The 17,856-nt window shown below is 49.7% G+C and overlaps 1 protein-coding gene across 2 annotated transcripts in view; it reads left to right on the top strand.

The window, feature by feature from the left end:
* gmeb2 (glucocorticoid modulatory element binding protein 2) overlaps window positions 1-17,856 on the top strand; it is a 115,170-nt gene that overhangs the window by 16,348 nt on the left and 80,966 nt on the right. The gene's annotated exons all lie outside the window — the stretch shown is intronic.

Raw genomic sequence — 17,856 nt, 5'->3', positions numbered from 1 at the left:
TGTGAGGTAATGATCCTGTGAGCTAAATTTATGAATTAAATTATACCATGTGGTGTGCAAAAGCCAACTGATCACCCTGTGCCTTTCTTTAGTGGCTATCTCCAGTGTCCTTTTTCCATTTCACGTCCTTTGTACTTCGTACAGTGACTGCGTGAAAAGGGCTGATTTTCAATAAGAGATTTTAGATGACTTTAGACGAGAACCATGTGGCGTTAAGGCCCCAGAAGGTCCGTCTGCAGACTAATCTGGACTGGCTAGTTGACTGGAACCAGCAAGAGCACTGACAGAGTGGCAGGTGTTGGAGGATAAATGCTGTCTTACTGAGAGCGAACGACAGTTCATGCTCCATGAAGCCGCTGTCACTCAGCAATCTGAGTAAATTGTTGTGAGGACAGATTTCTGGACTTGTACAATACCCTGAAAGCCCCTTTGCACATTTTAATTCACAGCCATGATGGCAGCAAGCTGAGAATGCATTGCGGTAGTCTGAACTTCCACTACAGAAACATCAATCACTGCAACATAATTGGTTCCACAAGTATGGTTCCACACTGGAAAGGTTGCGCTCCAACCTCTGTACAAAGTCCTGGCCAAGTTAGTGCTGAGTAACTCTATACTCCTCGACATTGACTACAGATTTTCTGACAGGCTTACACACACCACGCATTTTATTGTGCAACCCATCCGCTTTCTTTTGTAATAAAAACAGAAAATACTGGAAAGACTCAACAGGTCTGGCAGCATCTGTGGAGAGAGAAATAGTTAACTTTTCGAGCCCCTCTTTAGCTTGCCAAAAGCGTTCATCTGAGCACTCAGCGGTGACATTTCTGTTACCTCGAGCTCCAATGAGCTACCACCCATGCCGCATTTGTACTCAGCACTTGCATTCATACTTGCTGCCTCCTCAAGCGCAGTTTGCACAGTGATAATGAAAGGGAGGTCATTGATGAAGTAGCTGAAAATAGTTGGGCCTAGGACACTATTGTTGGGACTGAGATGATTGGCCTCCAACAACCACAACTGTCTATCTGCAAGGTATGAGACCAACCTGACGAGAGTTTTTTTTCTGATTCCATTAACTTCAAGTTAATGCCACACTTGGCCAAAAGCTGGGTTGATGTCGAGCACAATTCCTTTGGAATTCATCTCTTGTCTCCATGTTTGAACCAAGGCTGTAATTAGGTCAGGAGCCAGCTGGCCCTGGTGGCAGGCAAGCTGAGCATCAGTGAATAGGTTATTGCAGTGAAAGTATCGCTTGATATACCTGATATACCTGTCGATGACACATTCTATCACTTTGCTGATGATCAAGAATATACTGATGTGGATTGGATTGTTCCTGCTTTTTGGGTCGCACATGAGTAATTTTCCACATTGGGCAGATGCCAATGTTGTAATTGTGCTGGAATAACTTAGCTAAGAGAGTGGCTCATTCTGCAGCTTAAGTCTTCAGTATTACAGCTGGGATGTTTTCACAGCCTTTGCTGTTTGCCTTCAGTCATTTCTTAATATCACATGAAATGAATTGAATTGGCCGAGTACTGGCATTTATGATGCTGAGAATCTCAGGAGGAGGCTGAGATAGATCATCCACTTAGTACATCTGGCTGAAAATGGTTGTAAATGCCTCACTCTTGCCTCTTACACTGGTGTGCTGGGTTCCCCATCATTTCTTATAAATTTTTCCAATTAAGGGGCAATTTAGCATGGCCAGTCCACCTATCCTGCACATCTTTAGGTTGTGGGGGCGAGACCCACGCAGACACGGGGAGAATGTGCAAACTCCACATGGACAGTGATCGAATAGATCGACAGTGACCAGCATAGATCCTTGACAAAGTCTCATCTTCACGGATCGAATCCGGGTCCTCGGCATCTTGAGGCAGCTGTGCTAACCACTGCATCACCATGCCACCCGGGGCTCCCCATCATTGAGGATGGGGATATTTGTGGAGCCTTTTCCTTTGGTTAGTTGTTTAATTGTCCACCACCACTCACTACTGGTTGTGGCAGGACTGCAGTGCTTAAATCAAATCCATTGGTCATAGGAGTACTTAGCTCTCTGTATAGCATTCTGCCTCAGCTGTTTGGCATGCAATAATATGTTGTAGCTTTGTTAGGTTGGAACCTGAAGTTTAGATAAGCCTGGTGCTGCTGTTGGCATGCCATCCTGCACTCCTTATTTAACCAGGATTGATTCGCTGGCTTGAGCTTATGTTTGTATAGAATTCTGCTGCTGCTGATGTCCCATGAGCGCTTCATGAATGTCCAGGTTTATGCTGCTCAATTTATCCTGTAACTAACCTATTTAGCATGGTGGTGCTGTCGGAGAAAACGATGGATGATATTCTCAGTGTGAAGATAAGACTTTGTCAAGGATCTATGCTGGTCACTCCTACAATACTAACATGCACAAGTGCATCTGCACAGAAGTTCTCATAAATTAAGGATTCCCTCACAACCTGCCATAGGCCCAGGCTGGCAGGATTCAGCCAGTTTGGTCAGTAGTGGTGCAACCAAGCCACACTTGATGATGGACATTAAAGTCCCCCATTCAAAGTACATCCTGTGTCTGGGATATTGACTGTGAGGTATTATTCTGTGAGTATGACTATGTCAGGCTGTTTCCAGAATAGTCTGTGGGACAGCTCTCTAAATTCTGCCCCAAGCCCCAGATGCTAATAAGTGGGGTTCATTGAGCATGGTGTGTCATTGCTGTTTTCAGTGCTTTGATAGATGCCAGCGGTCCATTCAGTTTTATTCCTTTTTTACTTTTCTGTATTGGTTTGTAACAACTAGGCCATTTCGGAAGGCCGTTAGGAGTCAAACATATTGTGTGGGTCTGGAGTCACATGTAGGCCAGATCAGATAAGCATGGCAGATATCAGGTATGATTCTCTGAATATGACTGTCATGCTGTTGGTGAAGTAATCGGTTGAACAGCTTTCTGAATTTGATCATAACCACTCTGATCTTGGTACGGTGTTGGTAAGTGAGTGAATTGAGCAGTATCTGAGTTTAGTAGTGCAGTGGTGGGATATGACATTTAAAGAAGCATTCGCTAACCATGACCATGTGTGAGGTCTTCAAATTCCTTGCACCTAAGTATTCGGGGTTTACTATCTGCCGCCGCTGCTTTTTGATCACCCTACTCAAACCCACGTATCCACCCTATACCCGTAACCCAACAACCCCCCCTTTAACCTTACTTTTTAGGACACTACGGGCAATTTATCATGGCCAATCCACCTAACCCGCACATCTTTGGACTGTGGGAGGAAACCGGAGCACCCGGAGGAAACCCACGCACACACGGGGAGGACGTGCAGACTCCTCACAGACAGTGACCCAGCCGGGAATCGAACCTGGGACCCTGGAGCTGTGAAGCATTTATGCTAACCACCATGCTACCGTGCTGTAGCTGATGGGTCCAGCCTAAAACAGTGTGATTCTTGCTGGCTTTATGCACCAATCATTCAAATGAACAGCCAGCATGAAGTTGACATGATGCCTGCCTTATATTTAACAGGCACGCTTAATCGCATACTACTATTCCCATACATGTTTTTGGGGGCTATCCAATGTAGCCGACTTAGAATCTTAACGAGGCAGGAACACTGATTCTTGACCAGGCATTTTCAAGTAGGAGTGGGGCTCACAGACCGCTAGTCAGCAATCTGAACATCAGTGTTAGAACCTGTCTGGATCCTATTGGCTGGGGCATTGGTTACCCCATATTCCACGAGGAATACGAACTCCCTTAATGTGGGGGGGGGGGGGGGTGCTGGGGGCAAGCAAACATTAGCAGTGCAGCTGTATAAATAGAGTTGCCCAGTGTGGTAGCGGCTAGAGAGGGAACCAGTCGTGAACTGCTGGTACTTGGTACATATTGTTGTATATAATATTTACAAACAAAATTGTGCTGGATTCTTCGTGGCACTTACAAAACTGGCAACGAGGGTTAAAATTGGATAGCTGTATGCGCTGCTGCGCCACCTACTTGGACTTTTTGTTGGATACAGGTTGGAAGTTTGTTTTTTTCTGTTGCACCCTGCCTCTTTACAGAAGTTTATTTGATGCTGCGCTGGAGAGCTGGAACTAGCACGCACAAAGAATGCATTATTATTTACGGGTGAATAACAGGCGGTCATTTTGCTAACCTCCTGTGGCGCGCATCCGTTTGGGGTAATAAGAACAAAGCCTTATGTACCCAGCTGGACCAGACAATGTAATGCTTGGTGAGCTTGTGACTTTGGTGGGACAAAATTTTCACCCAACCCCATCTGTGAAAGTCAAACGTTACCGGTTTAACATTCTTGAGAGGACCCCTTGCCGAGTTCTTATACAGGCTGTGCAGGATTGCGGAGTACCGTGAATGTGACGGCACTTTGTCAGAGATGTTACAAAATCAGTTGGTTTATGGCATCAGCAACGCTGCCACCCAAGGAAACTGTTAGCTGACTGACTTTGACTTTTCAACAGGCCATTCGGATAGTGTTGTCCTGAGAGAGTGCAGGAGTTACAGGGAATGGAGGTGCACGCCCTGGGGCGTGCCCCCTTCCGTCCAAAAGCGCCTCCTTGTACCCCTGCCGTGCCTTGGACGGGCGGTGTAAGGGTCCATGCCAGTGGCCGTCTGAAGTTCTTTCCTGAAGAGAGCCTTCTCCAGAGCCCAGGGATGTGAAGCCATGTAAGTCTAGGACTTGTGGGCGCCTACTCCAGCGTAGATGCCGGTCATGGCCACGTTAGAGGGCCAGTCACTCCGGCAGAAGCTGGAGAAAACCCAGGGCATGTACTTTCCATTTGGATGAACCCGAGGATGAGGGGGTCAGAGGATGACTGCCTGTAACTGCCTTGCATGGTAGTCCCCCCTTCTCGAGTGGTCCCCATTAATTTGATGATATGGGTAAATGGTCATCCGCTTGAAATGGAGTTGGACACCCGCGCAGCGGTCTCCGCAGTTGGACAGAAGACGATTGACCGCATCAAGTGGCTACACAGACTCTTGCATAGACTGGTACACAGGCCAGGTTGGCCACCCATACAGTGAAACCGTTAGACATTGCTGATGAGCCCTGTCACTTATGAACACCTGTCGAGGCGCATCCCACTCACCGTGGTGCGAGGCCATGGACCCAGCCTGTTGGGGCGGGTTTGGTTGCTCCATTTGCGGCTGCAATGGCAGCACATTGGTCAAATGGGTTCTGGTGGTTTGACCTGAGGTAATAGGAAGATATCCACAAGTATTCCAGCCCGGTTTGAGGAAGATATAAGGGTCTGTAGCCGTATTCTGGGTGACCTGGAAGCCACATCATGGTATTTACTTACCCCTTGCTGGAGACAGTGGAAGCAAAGATCACTCCTAGGTATTATCAGGCCTGTCCGTTTCGCCGATCGGCAGTGCCGGTTGTACCAGTAATGAAGCCAGATAACTCTGGTTGCTTGTGCGGCGACTATAAGCCAATGGTGAACACAGCTTCCTGGCTAGATCGACACTCCATGTCCCGCGTAGAGGATCTCTACACAAAGCTCGCTGGCGGACTCTCGTTCATGCCTATCTGCAGCTGGAATTGGATTCTGCCTCCCGACAGTATGTTACTATAAATATGCACAGGGGTCTGTATGAGTTTAACAGTTGCCTTTTGGAGTGTCCTCTGCCTGTGCTATTTTTCAACGCGTCATGGAGAACATCTTGTGAGGGTTGCCATGTATTGCTAATATTTAGACAATGTCTTGATTAAGGGAGTTTTGGAGGGAGTGCACTTAGATAATTTAGAGACTGTGCTAAAGCGCTTCTCAGAGATTGGAGTCCATTTACGTCACACAAAGTGCGTCTTTCAGGCAAAGGAAGTGATCTAACTTGGTTATTGCAACCTCTGCACCCCGCCGCAGAGAAGGTGCGCGCAATCCACGGCCCCGATGGACACTTCGGGTCATCGTTTTCTTTTCTGGGTCTCGTAAGTTACTACGGGAAGTTTCCCCCCAATCTAGCGGCCACGCTGGCCCCCTAACACCTTCTGTTGAAGAAGAATCATGCCTGGGTTTGGGGTTGGCTACAAGAAACCACGTTTCAGCGGCTAAAGCAGCAGTTAGAGATAGATAGAGAAATACAGCACAGAACAGGCCCTTCGGCCCACGATGTTGCGCCGAACTTTTGTCCTAGGTTAATCATAGAATTTTGGACAATTTTTCATGGCCAATCCACCCAACCTGCACATCTTTGGACTGTGGGAGGAAACCGGAGTACCCGGAGGAAACCCACGCAGTCACGGGGAGGATGTGCAGACTCCACACAGACAGTGACCCAAGTCGAAATCGAACTTGGGACCCTGGAGCTGTGAAGCAATTGTGCTATCCACAATGCTACCGTGCTGCCCTTAAGAAGTTAACCTACACTCCATTATTCAACCCTAATCCAAGTACCTATCCAATAGCTGCTTGAAGGTCCCTAACTTTTCCGACTCAACTACTACCACAGGCAGTGCATTCCATGCCCCCACTACTCTCTGGGTAAAGAACCTACCTCTGACATCCCCTCTATATCTTCCACCATTTATCTTAAATTTATGTCCCCTTGTAATGGTGTGTTCCACCCGGGGAAAAAGTCTCTGACTGTCTACTCTATCTATTCCCCTGATCATCTTATAAACCTCTATCAAGTCGCCTCATCCTTCTCCGTTCTAATGAGAAAAGGCCTAGCACCCTCAACCTTTCCTCATATGACCTACTCTCCATTCCAGGCAACATCCTGGTAAATCTCCTTTGCACCTTTTCCAAAGCTTCCACATCCTTCCTAAAATGAGGTGACCAGAACTGTACACAGTACTCCAAATGTGGCCTGACCAAGGTTTTGTACAGCTGCTTCATCACCTCACGGCTCTTAAATTCAATCCCTCTGCTATTGAACGCTAGCACACCATAGGCCTTCTTCACAGCTCTATCCACTTGAGTGGCAACTTTCAAAGAACTATGAACATAGACCCCAAGATCTCTCTGCTCCTCCACATTGCCAAGAACCCTACCATTAACCCTGTATTCCGCATTCAGATTTGTCCTTCCAAAATGGACAACCTCACACTTGTCAGGGTTAAACTCCATCTGCCACTTCTCAGCCAAGCTCTGCATTCTATCTATGTCTCTTTGAAGCCGACAACAGCCCTCCTCACTATCCACAACTCCACCAATCTTCGTATCATCTGCAAATTTACTGACCCACCCTTCAACTCCCTCATCCAAGTCGTTAATGAAAATCACAAACAGCAGAGGACCCAGAACTGATCCCTGCGGTACGCCACTGATAACTGGGCTCCAGGCTGAATATTTGCCATCCACCACCACTCTCTGTCTTCTATCGGTTAGCCAGTTTGTTATCCAACTGGCCAAATTTCCCACTATCCCATGCCTCCTTACTTTCTGCATAAGCCTACCATGGGGAACCTTATCAAATGCCTTACTAAAATCCATGTACACTACATCCACTGCTTTACCTTCATCCACATGCTTGGTCACCTCCTCAAAGAATTCAATAAGACTTGTAAGGCAAGACCTACCCCTCACAAATCCGTGCTGACTATCCCTAATCAAGCAATGCCTTTCCAGATGCTCAGAAATCCTATCCCTCAGTACCCTTTCCATTACTTAGCCTACCACCGAAGTAAGACTAACTGGCCTGTAATTCCCAGGGTTATCCCTATTCCCTTTTTTGAACAGGGGCACGACATTCGCCACTCTCCAATCCTCTGGTACCACCCCTGTTGACAGCGAGGACGAAAAGATCATTGCCAACGGCTCTGCAATTTCATTTCTTGCTTCCCATAGAATCCTTGGATATATCTCGTCAGGCCCGGGGGACTTGTCTATCCTCAAGTTTTTCAAAACGCGCAACACATCTTCCTTCCTGACAAGTATCTCCTCAAGCTTATCAGTCTGCTTCACGCTGTCCTCTCCAACAATATGGCCCCTCTCGTTTGTAAATACTGAAGAAAAATACTTGTTCAAGACCTCTCCTATCTCTTCAGACTCAATACACAATCTCCCGCTACTGTCCTTAATCGGACCTACCCTCGCTCTAGTCATTCTCATATTTCTCACATATGTGTAAAAGGCCTTGGGGTTTTCCTTGATCCTACCAGCCAAAGATTTTTCATGCCCTCTCTTAGCTCTCCTAATCCCTTTCTTCAGTTCCCTCCTGGCTATCCTGTATCCCTCCAGCGCCCTGTCTGAACCTTGTTTCTTCAGCCTTACATAAGTCTCCTTCTTCCTCTTAACAAGACATTCAACCTCTCTTATCAACCATGGTTCCCTCACTTGACCATCTCTTCCCTGCCTGACAGGGACATACATATCAAAGACACGTAGTACCTGTTCCTTGAACAAGTTCCACATTTCACTTGTGTCCTTCCCTGACAGCCTATGTTCCCAACTTCTGCACTTCAATTCTTGTCTGAAGGGTAATTGTATTTACCCTTCCCCCAATTATAAACCTTGCCCTGTTGCTCGCACCTATCCCTCTCCATTACTAAAGTGAAAGTCACAGAATTGTGGTCACTACCTCCAAAATGCTCCCCCACTAACAAATCTATCACCTGCCCTGGTTCATTACCAAGTACTAAATCCAATATGGCCTCCCCTCTGGTCGGACAATCTACATAGTGTGTTAGAAAAGCTTCCTGGACACACTGCACAAACACTACCCCATCCAAACTATTTGATCTAAAGAGTTTCCACTCAATGCTTGGGAAGTTGAAGTCGCCCATGACTACTACCCTGTGACTTCTGCACCTTTCCAAAATCTGTTTCCCAATCTGTTCCTCCACATCTCTGCTGCTATTGGGGGGCCTATAGAAAACTCCCAACAAGGTGACTGCTCCTTTCCTATTTCTAACTTCAACCCATACTGCCTCAGTAGGCAGATCCTCCTCGAACTGCCTTTCTGCAGCTGTTATACTATCTCTAATTAACAATGCCACCCCCCCCCCCCACCTCTTTTACCATCCTCCCTAATCTTGTTGAAACATCTATAACCAGGGACCTCCAACAACCATTTCTGCCCCTCTTCTATCCAAGTTTCCGTGATGGCCACCACATCGTAGTCCCAAGTACAGATCCATGCCTTAAGTTCACCCACCTTATTCCTGATGCTTCTTGCATTAAAGTATACACACTTCAACCCATCTCCTTGCCTGCAAGTACTCTCCTTTGTCATTGTTACCTTCCCCACTGCATCACTACGTGCTTTGGCGTCCTGACTATCGTCTACCTTAGTTGCTGGACTACAGATCCGGTTCCCATTCCCCTGCCAAATTAGTTTAAACCCTCCCGAAGAGTACTAGAAAACCTCCCCCCCAGGATATTGGTGCCCCTCTGGTTCAGATGCAACCCGTCCTGCTTGTACAGGTCCCACCTTCCCCAGAATGCGCTCCAATTATCCAAATACCTGAAGCCCTCCCTCCTACACCATTCCTGCAGCCACGTGTTCAACTGCACTCTCTCCCTATTCCTAGCCTCGCTTTCACGTGGCACTGGCAACAAACCAGAGATGACAACTCTGTCTGTCCTGGCCTTTAACTTCCAGCCTAACTCCCTAAACTTGTTTATTACCTCCACACCCTTTTTCCTACCTACATCGTTGGTACCAATGTGCACCACGACTTCTGGCTGCTCACCCTCCCCCTTCAGGATCCTGAAGACACGATCAGAGACATCCCTGGCCCTGGCACCCGGGAGGCAACATACCTTTCGGGAGTCTCGCTCGCGACCACAGAATCTCCTATCTATTCCCCTAACCATTGAATCTCCTATTACTATTGCTTTTCTATGCTCCCCCCTTCCCTTCTGATCCCCAGAGCCAGACTCAGTGCCAGAGACCTGGCCGCTGGGGCCTTCCCCCGGTAGGTCATCCCCCCCAACAGCATCCAAAACGGTATACTTGTTTTGAAGGGGAACGGCCACGAGGGATCCCTGCACTGTCTGCCTGTTAGTTTTCTTTCCCCTGACTGTAACCCAGCTACTCTTGTCCAGTACCTTTGGTGTGGCTACCTCCCTGTAACTCTTCTCGATGACCCCCTCTGTCTCCCGGATGATCCGAAGTTCATCGAGCTCCAGCTCCAGTACCTTAACACGGTCTCTGAGGAGCTGGAGTTGGGTGCACTTCCCGCAGGTATAGTCAGCGGGGACACCAGTGGTATCCCTCACCACCCACATCCTACAGGAGGAGCATGCAACTGCCCTAGCCTCCACCCCCTCTTACTTTACAGAATTAGCTGCCCCTTGGACCAACTGGACCTCCCCCCTCCGACTCTACTCCCAGTCAGCTGTACTCTAAACTCCTGGCTCCCTTCACGCTCTTTGATAAATATAGGAAATGAAATGTAAGGAGCACCTTACTCCCTCCTCACCTAACTCCCTCAGTCACCAAACTCTCACTGTAGCACTCAAATGCCACAAGCTCAGCACTCCAGTGCAAACTGGAGTTGTCGTTGTCCGGGTTACTAACCCACTATGAGCCTAAAGACTTTGCTCATTATGTGCGATGCCTCCTCCTATGGTATTGGGGCCATCCTGTCCCACAAGATGGAGAACAGAGGGGAATGGCTAGTAGCTTTTGCCTCCCGTACATTGTCTGCAGCGGAAAAGAGGTACGGGCAGATTAAAAAGGAGAGCCTGGCGGTGATCTTTGTGGTGAAACGCTTCCATCAATATATTTATGGCCGCCACTTCACTATCATGACTCATCATAAGCCTCTGTTTGGACTTTATAGAGGTGATTAAGAAGGCAAATGGAATTTTGTCCTTCATTGCTAGAGGGATGGAGTTTAAGACTAGGGAGGTTATGTTGCAATTGTATAAGGTGTTAGTGCGGCCACACCTGGAGTATTGTGTTCAGTTTTGGTCTCCTTACTTGAGAAAGGACGTACTGGCGCTGGAGGGTGTGCAGAGGAGATTCACTAGGTTAATCCCAGAGCTGAAGGGGTTGGATTATGAGGAGAGGTTGAGTAGACTGGGACTGTACTCGTTGGAATTTAGAAGGATGAGGGGGGATCTTATAGAAACATTTAAAATTATGAAGGGAATAGATAGGATAGATGCGGGCAGGTTGTTTCCACTGGCGGGTGACAGCAGAACTAGGGGGCATAGCCTCAAAATAAGGGGAAGTAGATTTAGAACTGAGTTTAGGAGGAACTTCTTCACCCAAAGAGTTGTGAATCTATGGAATTCCTTGCCCAGTGAAGCAGTTGAGGCTCCTTCATTACATGTTTTTAAGGTAAAGATAGATAGTTTTTTGAAGAATAAAGGGATTAAGGGTTATGGTGTTCGGGCCGGAAAGTGGAGCTGAGTCCACAAAAGATCAGCCATGATCTCATTGAATGGCGGAGCAGGCTCGAGGGGCCAGATGGCCTACTCCTGCTCCTAGTTCTTATGTTCTTATGTTCTTATAAGCCAATTGCGTCCAATGCTTCTGCCGAATCCAGGCTGGGCTTTGCTGCTCACTGCCTACAGGTATTCTTTGGAGCATAAGCGAGGCACGCAAATTCCGAATGCCGAGGCACTGAGCTGGTTGCCTTTGTCAACTGGCCCCTTGTCGACCCCCACGATGGGTGAGATGGTCGCGACCCTGAATTTTATGAACTCATTACCTGTCACGGTATAACGGATCCGTGAGTGGACCCAGAAAGACTCAGTCCTATCTAAGGTTTGGCACGTGGTCTTTCATGGTGGGCAGCATAGACAGCTCCCAGGTGAGTTGTGGGCATTTTCCTCCAAGCTGTCTGAATTCAGTGTCGAAGATGGTATTCTGTTGTGGGGCTCACGTGTGGTCATCCCAGAAAAAGGGCAGGAGCTGATCCTAAAGTTCCTCCACAATAGTCATCTGGGAGTGAATATAATGAAAATGTTGGCGCGGAGTTATGTCTGGTGGCCAGGTCGTGACGCTGACATTGAGAAGAGGGCCCAGCACTGCTCCATTTGCCAGAAGCATCAGAAGCTTCCGCCAGCTACATCCCTGCAACACTGCGAATGGCACGTCTTACCATGTGCACAAATACATGCCAATTTTACGGCCCTTTTCAAGGATCCATGGTCCTCATATTAATTGATGCCCATACAATGTGGCTCAAGGTACATAGGATGGCGTGAATAATGTCCCGTGCAACGGTAGAGAAGATGCATTTATCTTTTCGCATGCATGGCCTCCCTGAGATGCATGTCACTGACAATGGCACTCTTTTCACCAGTGAGATGTTCGCGTGTTTCATGAAGATGAACAGTATACGGCATATTTGCACCGCTTTGTTACACCCGGCTTGCAATGGATTGGCAAAGTGCGCAGTGCAGACATTAAAGCGGGGCCTCATGAAACAGTCTTCTGGGTCCATGGACACTAGACTGGCTCATTTTTTTGTTTTGTTATAGGACCACTCCGCATGCGGTGACTGGGGTAGGGAACTCCAAATGGCCCCCAAATTTCATACCTGACTCAGCATGGTTTTTCCGGACATTGACACAAAAGTACGTCAAAATCAGGAACGGCAGGGGCATTACCCTTCTCGACATCAGCCAGTCTGGCAGTTTACGTCTGCAGACATGGTGTTTGTTCACAACTTTGCCGGCGGCGCTCAATGGGTCTCCAGCATTATCCTTCAACAAACGGGGCCAATCTCTTCCCGTCGTGTCAACATAAGAATTTGGACCACATTTGATCCAGGAGGCCACGTCTTCCACAGACTCCTCGTTCCAGGAAATCGCTTCTCCGGCTGCAGCAGCCACCGGATCCAGATACGGTTGATGCTCATCCTCGTGTTCTCCCTCTGGCACTGTGCTCACAGACTGCTTGCATCACTACAGCACCCCACAAAAATAGTGACACCGAATGACAGAGATTCTCGACTCCGAGATGGATATGCAGGACGCCTCCGAGGGAGAATCTTTGGTTCCACGGCCCACGAACTTGCAGCCATTACGGCATTTGCCTCGGAAGTGGCGTTCGCATTCGCCTTCTCGTTATACGCCACCCAATCCAGTGCCTGGTGTATGTGACTCCCAGCCTGATGTCAAGAGAGTCCGATGCCCTCCTTCGCAGTCTTCAGCAGATTCCTCGGACTTTGGGGAGAGGGATGTTATAACCTGCCTGGATCATATTGGCTGGGGACAATTGGTGACCCCATGTTTCTCGAGAAATATGAGCTTCCCTAATAGTGGGGCAGAGTGGGGGCAGCAATCATTAGCAGTGCAGCTGTATAAATAGAGCCAGCCAGTGTGGCACTGGCTAGAGAGGGAACCAGGAGTTGTGGCCATCTAAAATGGCTGCCCGCAAAGAGTGATGGGAAATTTGGCCAAGCTGGAACACTGAACGCGAAGCGTGGTAGATCACGGAGAGTGAACTGTTGATGGTCGGCATAGTGATGCAGTGGTTAGCACTGCTGCCTCACGGCGCTGAGGATCCATCTTCGATCGCGGCCCCGGGACGTTGTCCATGTGGAGTTTGCACGTTTTCCCCGTGTTTGCATGGGTCTCACCCCCACAACCTGAAGATGCGCTGGGTAGATGAATTGGTTACGCTAAATTGCCCCTTAATTGGGAAAAAAATAATTGGGTACTCTAAATTTTTAAAAAAAGAGTGAACTGCTGGTAATTTTTACATATTGTAAATAAAGTTACTTTCTGTTTGACTTCCAAACTCGTGCTGGATTTTTCGTGGTCCTCCCAGAAGTTAGTAGCTGCTAACTTTACGGCCATTAATTTCAGTGGACCGATAATCAAAGTTTGCAGACCTATGATTTCCCTGTAAGCATGCTCTTAACTAGAAGCATCTGATTAGAGAATCAGCCCATATATATTTTTAGTGCATGATGAAGACCATTAGATGTAGGGGCAGAAGTAGGCTATTTAGCCCATCGAGTCTGTTCCACCATTCAATGAATTAAATCATGACTGATCTGATATAATAATTCTCAACTCTACTTTCCTGTCTTATTCTCATAACTCTTGATTCCCATACTGATTAAAAATCTGTCTGTCTCAGCCTTGAACATACTTTTTTTTTAAAATAATTTTTATTGAAGAGATTTTTTACATGAAAATATTTACCCCCCCTAACCATAGACTATTACACAATATTCCCTCTTAACAGATATCCCCCCCCCCCGCCCGACCCCCCGCGCGCGCTGTCCCTCCCCCCCTCCCCCCCCCAAAAAACAAACAAAGCAACAATTAACATCAAACATGAACTGCGAACAAATTTGTCCGCATTACAACCTTAAATAACCCACCACACCCGTTGTTGCCACCCCCCCCCCCCCCCCCCCCGGGTTGCTGCTGCTGCGACCTCTGCACCCTATCTTTGAGCCAAAAAGTCGAGGAAAGGCTGCCACCGCCTGAAGAACCCTTGTACCGACCCTCTCAGGGCGAATTTGACCCTTTCCAACTGGATAAAGCTTGCCATGTCATTAATCCAAGTTTCCACGCTTGGAGGCCTCGCGTCCTTCCACTGTATCAGTATCCTTCTTCGCGCAACTAGGGACGCAAAGGCCAGTACTCCGGCCTCTCTCGCCTCCTGTACCCCCGGCTCCACCCCAACCCCAAAGATCGCTAGTCCCCATCCTGGTTTGACCCTGGATCCCACCACCCTCGACACCGTCCTTGCCACCCCCTTCCAGAACTCCTCCAGCGCCGGACATGCCCAAAACATATGGACATGATTCGCTGGACTTCCCGAACACCTGACACATCTGTCCTCACCCCCAAAGAACCGACTCATCCTTGTCCCCGTCATATGGGCTCTATGTAGCACCTTAAATTGAATGAGGCTAAGCCTCGCACACGAGGAGGAAGAATTAACCCTCTCCAGGGCATCAGCCCATGTCCCATCCTCTATCTGCTCTCCCAGCTCCCCCTCCCACTTGGCTTTCAGCTCCTCTACTGATGCCTCCTCAGCCTCCTGCATTACTTTGTATATGTCCGATATCCTCCCCCCTCCGACCCAGACCCCCGAAAGCACCCTATCGCTCGCCCCCCTGCTGGGGAGCAAGGGGAACCCTTCCACCTGGCGGCTAGCAAATGCCTTCACCTGCAAATGTCGAAACACGTTTCCCGGGGGGAGCCCAAATTTCTCCTCCAGCTCTCTCAGGCTCGCAAACCTCCCATCTACAAACAGATCCTTCAGCTGCCTGATGCCCACCCTGTGCCAGCTCTGAAATCCCCCGTCCATGTTCCCCGGGATGAATCTATGGTTCCCTCTTAACGGTGCCTCCATCAGACCTCCCACTTCCCCCCTGTGTTGCCTCCACTGCCCCCAGATCTTGAGGGTGGCCGCCACCACCGGGCTCGTGGTGTACCTCGTGGGAGGGAGCGGCCATGGTGCCGTTACTAGGGCCCCCAGGCTTATGTTGCCACAGGACGCCCTCTCCATTCGTTTCCAAGCTGCCCCCTCCCCTTCCATCATCCACTTGCGCACCATCGACACATTAGCCGCCCAGTAATACCCCGAAAGGTTGGGTAATGCCAGCCCTCCACTCTCCCTACTCCGCTCCAAGAAGACCCTCCTCACCCTTGGGGTGCCATGCGCCCACACGTAGCTCATGATGCTGCTCGTCACCTTTTTGAAGAAGGCCCTAGGGAGGAAGATGGGCAAGCACTGAAATAAAAACAAAAACCTTGGGAGGACCGTCATTTTAACGGACTGCACTCTGCCCGCCAGCGACAGCGGCACCATGTCCCACCTTTTAAATTCCTCCTCCATCTGTTCCACTAGCCTAGAGAAGTTCAACTTGTGGAGAGTCCCCCAGTTCCTTGCCACCTGCACCCCTAAATATCTAAAACTCTTTCCTGCTCTCTTCAACGGGAGTCTCCCGATTCCCTCTTCCTGGTCCCCTGGGTGTATCACAAATACCTCACTCTTACCCAAGTTTAGCTTGTACCCCGAAAAGTCCCCGAATTCTGCTAGCAGTTCCATCACCTCCGGCATTCCCCCTGCTGGGTCTGCCACGTATAGCAGCAGGTCGTCCGCGTATAGCGATACCCGGTGCTCCTCCCCGCCCCTTGTCAGCCCTCTCCACCCCCCTGAGCCCCTCAGTGCCATCGCCAACGGTTCAATTGCCAGTGCGAAGAGCAGGGGGGACAAGGGGCACCCCTGTCTGGTCCCCCGGTGGAGCCCAAAATACTCCGATCTCCTACCATTCGTCACTACACTTGCCGTCGGGGCCGAATAGAGCAGCTTCACCCATTTAATAAATCCCTCCCCAAATCCAAACCGTTCCAGCGTCTCCCACAGGTACTTCCACTCCACCCTATCAAATGCTTTCTCCGCGTCCAATGCCACCACTATCTCCGCCTCCCCCTCCACTGCCGGCATCATGATGACGTTTAGCAGTCTCCGCACGTTCGTATTAAGCTGCCGCCCTTTCACAAAACCCGTCTGGTCCTCGTGTATCACCCCTGGCACACAATCCTCTATCCTGGTAGCCAGGATCTTTGCCAGCAGCTTGGCGTCCACATTCAGGAGCGAGATAGGCCTATATGACCCACACTGCACGGGGTCCTTGTCCCGCTTCAAGATCAGAGAGATCAGTGCCTGCGACATTGTCGGGGGCAGAGCCCCCCCCCTCCCATGCCTCGTTGAAGGCTCGCACCAGCACAGGGCCCACCAGATCCGCATATTTTTTGTAAAATTCCACCGGGAACCCGTCTGGCCCCGGCGCCTTCCCCGACTGCATATGCCCAATCCCCTTGACTAGCTCCTCTAACCCTATCTGCGCCCCCAGCCCCTCTACCAGCTCCTCTTGGACCTTGGGGAACCTCAGTTTGTTCAAGAAGCCCTCCATCCCCCCTCCCCTCGTCGGCGGCTCTGACCGATACAGCTCCTTATAGAAGTCTCTGAAAACCCCATTTACTTCTGGCCCCTTCTGCACTATGTTCCCACCCCTCTCCCTCACTCCCCCAATTTCTCTAGCCGCATCCCGCTTGCGGAGCTGATGCGCCAGCATCCTACTCGCCTTCTCCCCATACTCATAAATCGCGCCCTGCGCCCTTCTCCACTGTGTCTCCGCCTTTCTGGTGGTCAACAGGTCAAACTTAGCCTGCAAACTACGCCGTTCTCCCAGCAGCCCCTCCTCTGGTGCCTCCGCATATTTCCTATCCACGTCCAGAAGCTCCCCCACCAGCCTCTCCCTCTCCTGTCTCTCCCTCCTTTCCCTATGTGCCCGTATGGAGATCAGCTCCCCCCGGATCACCGCCTTCAGGGCCTCCCATACCATCCCCACCTGCACCTCCCCCGTGTCATTAATGTCCAGATATCTCTCAATGCTCTTCCGGACCCTCTTATACACCTCCTCATCCGCCAGCAACCCCACATCCAGACGCCACAGCGGACGCTGGTCTCGCACCTCTCCCATTTCCAAATCTACCCAGTGTGGCGCGTGGTCTGAGACCGCTATGGCCGAGTACTCCACTTCCCGTACTTTCGGGATCAGTCCCCTGCTTAATACAAAAAAGTCAATTCTAGAATAGACTCTGTGGACATGGGAGAAAAAGGAATACTCCCTCGCCCTCGGCCTCCCAAACCTCCAGGGGTCCACCCCTCCCATCTGCTCCATAAACCCCTTTAACACTTCTGCCGCTGCCGGCCTCCTACTCGTCCTTGAACTCGATCTGTCCAACACGGGGTCCAGCACTGTGTTGAAGTCCCCCCCCATGATCAGGCCCCCTGCCTCCAGGTCCGGAATGAGGCCCAGTAGGCGCCTCATGAAGCCAGCGTCGTCCCAGTTCGGGGCATACACGTTAACCATCACCACTTTCTCCCCCTGCAGCCTACCCTTCACCATGACATATCTACCCTCTTTATCCGCCACCACCTCCGCCGCTACG

This window comes from Scyliorhinus canicula, chromosome 7 (genome assembly GCF_902713615.1).
Source record: "Scyliorhinus canicula chromosome 7, sScyCan1.1, whole genome shotgun sequence".
NCBI classification, from domain to species: domain Eukaryota; kingdom Metazoa; phylum Chordata; class Chondrichthyes; order Carcharhiniformes; family Scyliorhinidae; genus Scyliorhinus; species Scyliorhinus canicula.
The sequence above is the reverse complement of the archived record's forward strand: the minus strand, read 5'-3'. Positions and strand labels throughout refer to the sequence as shown.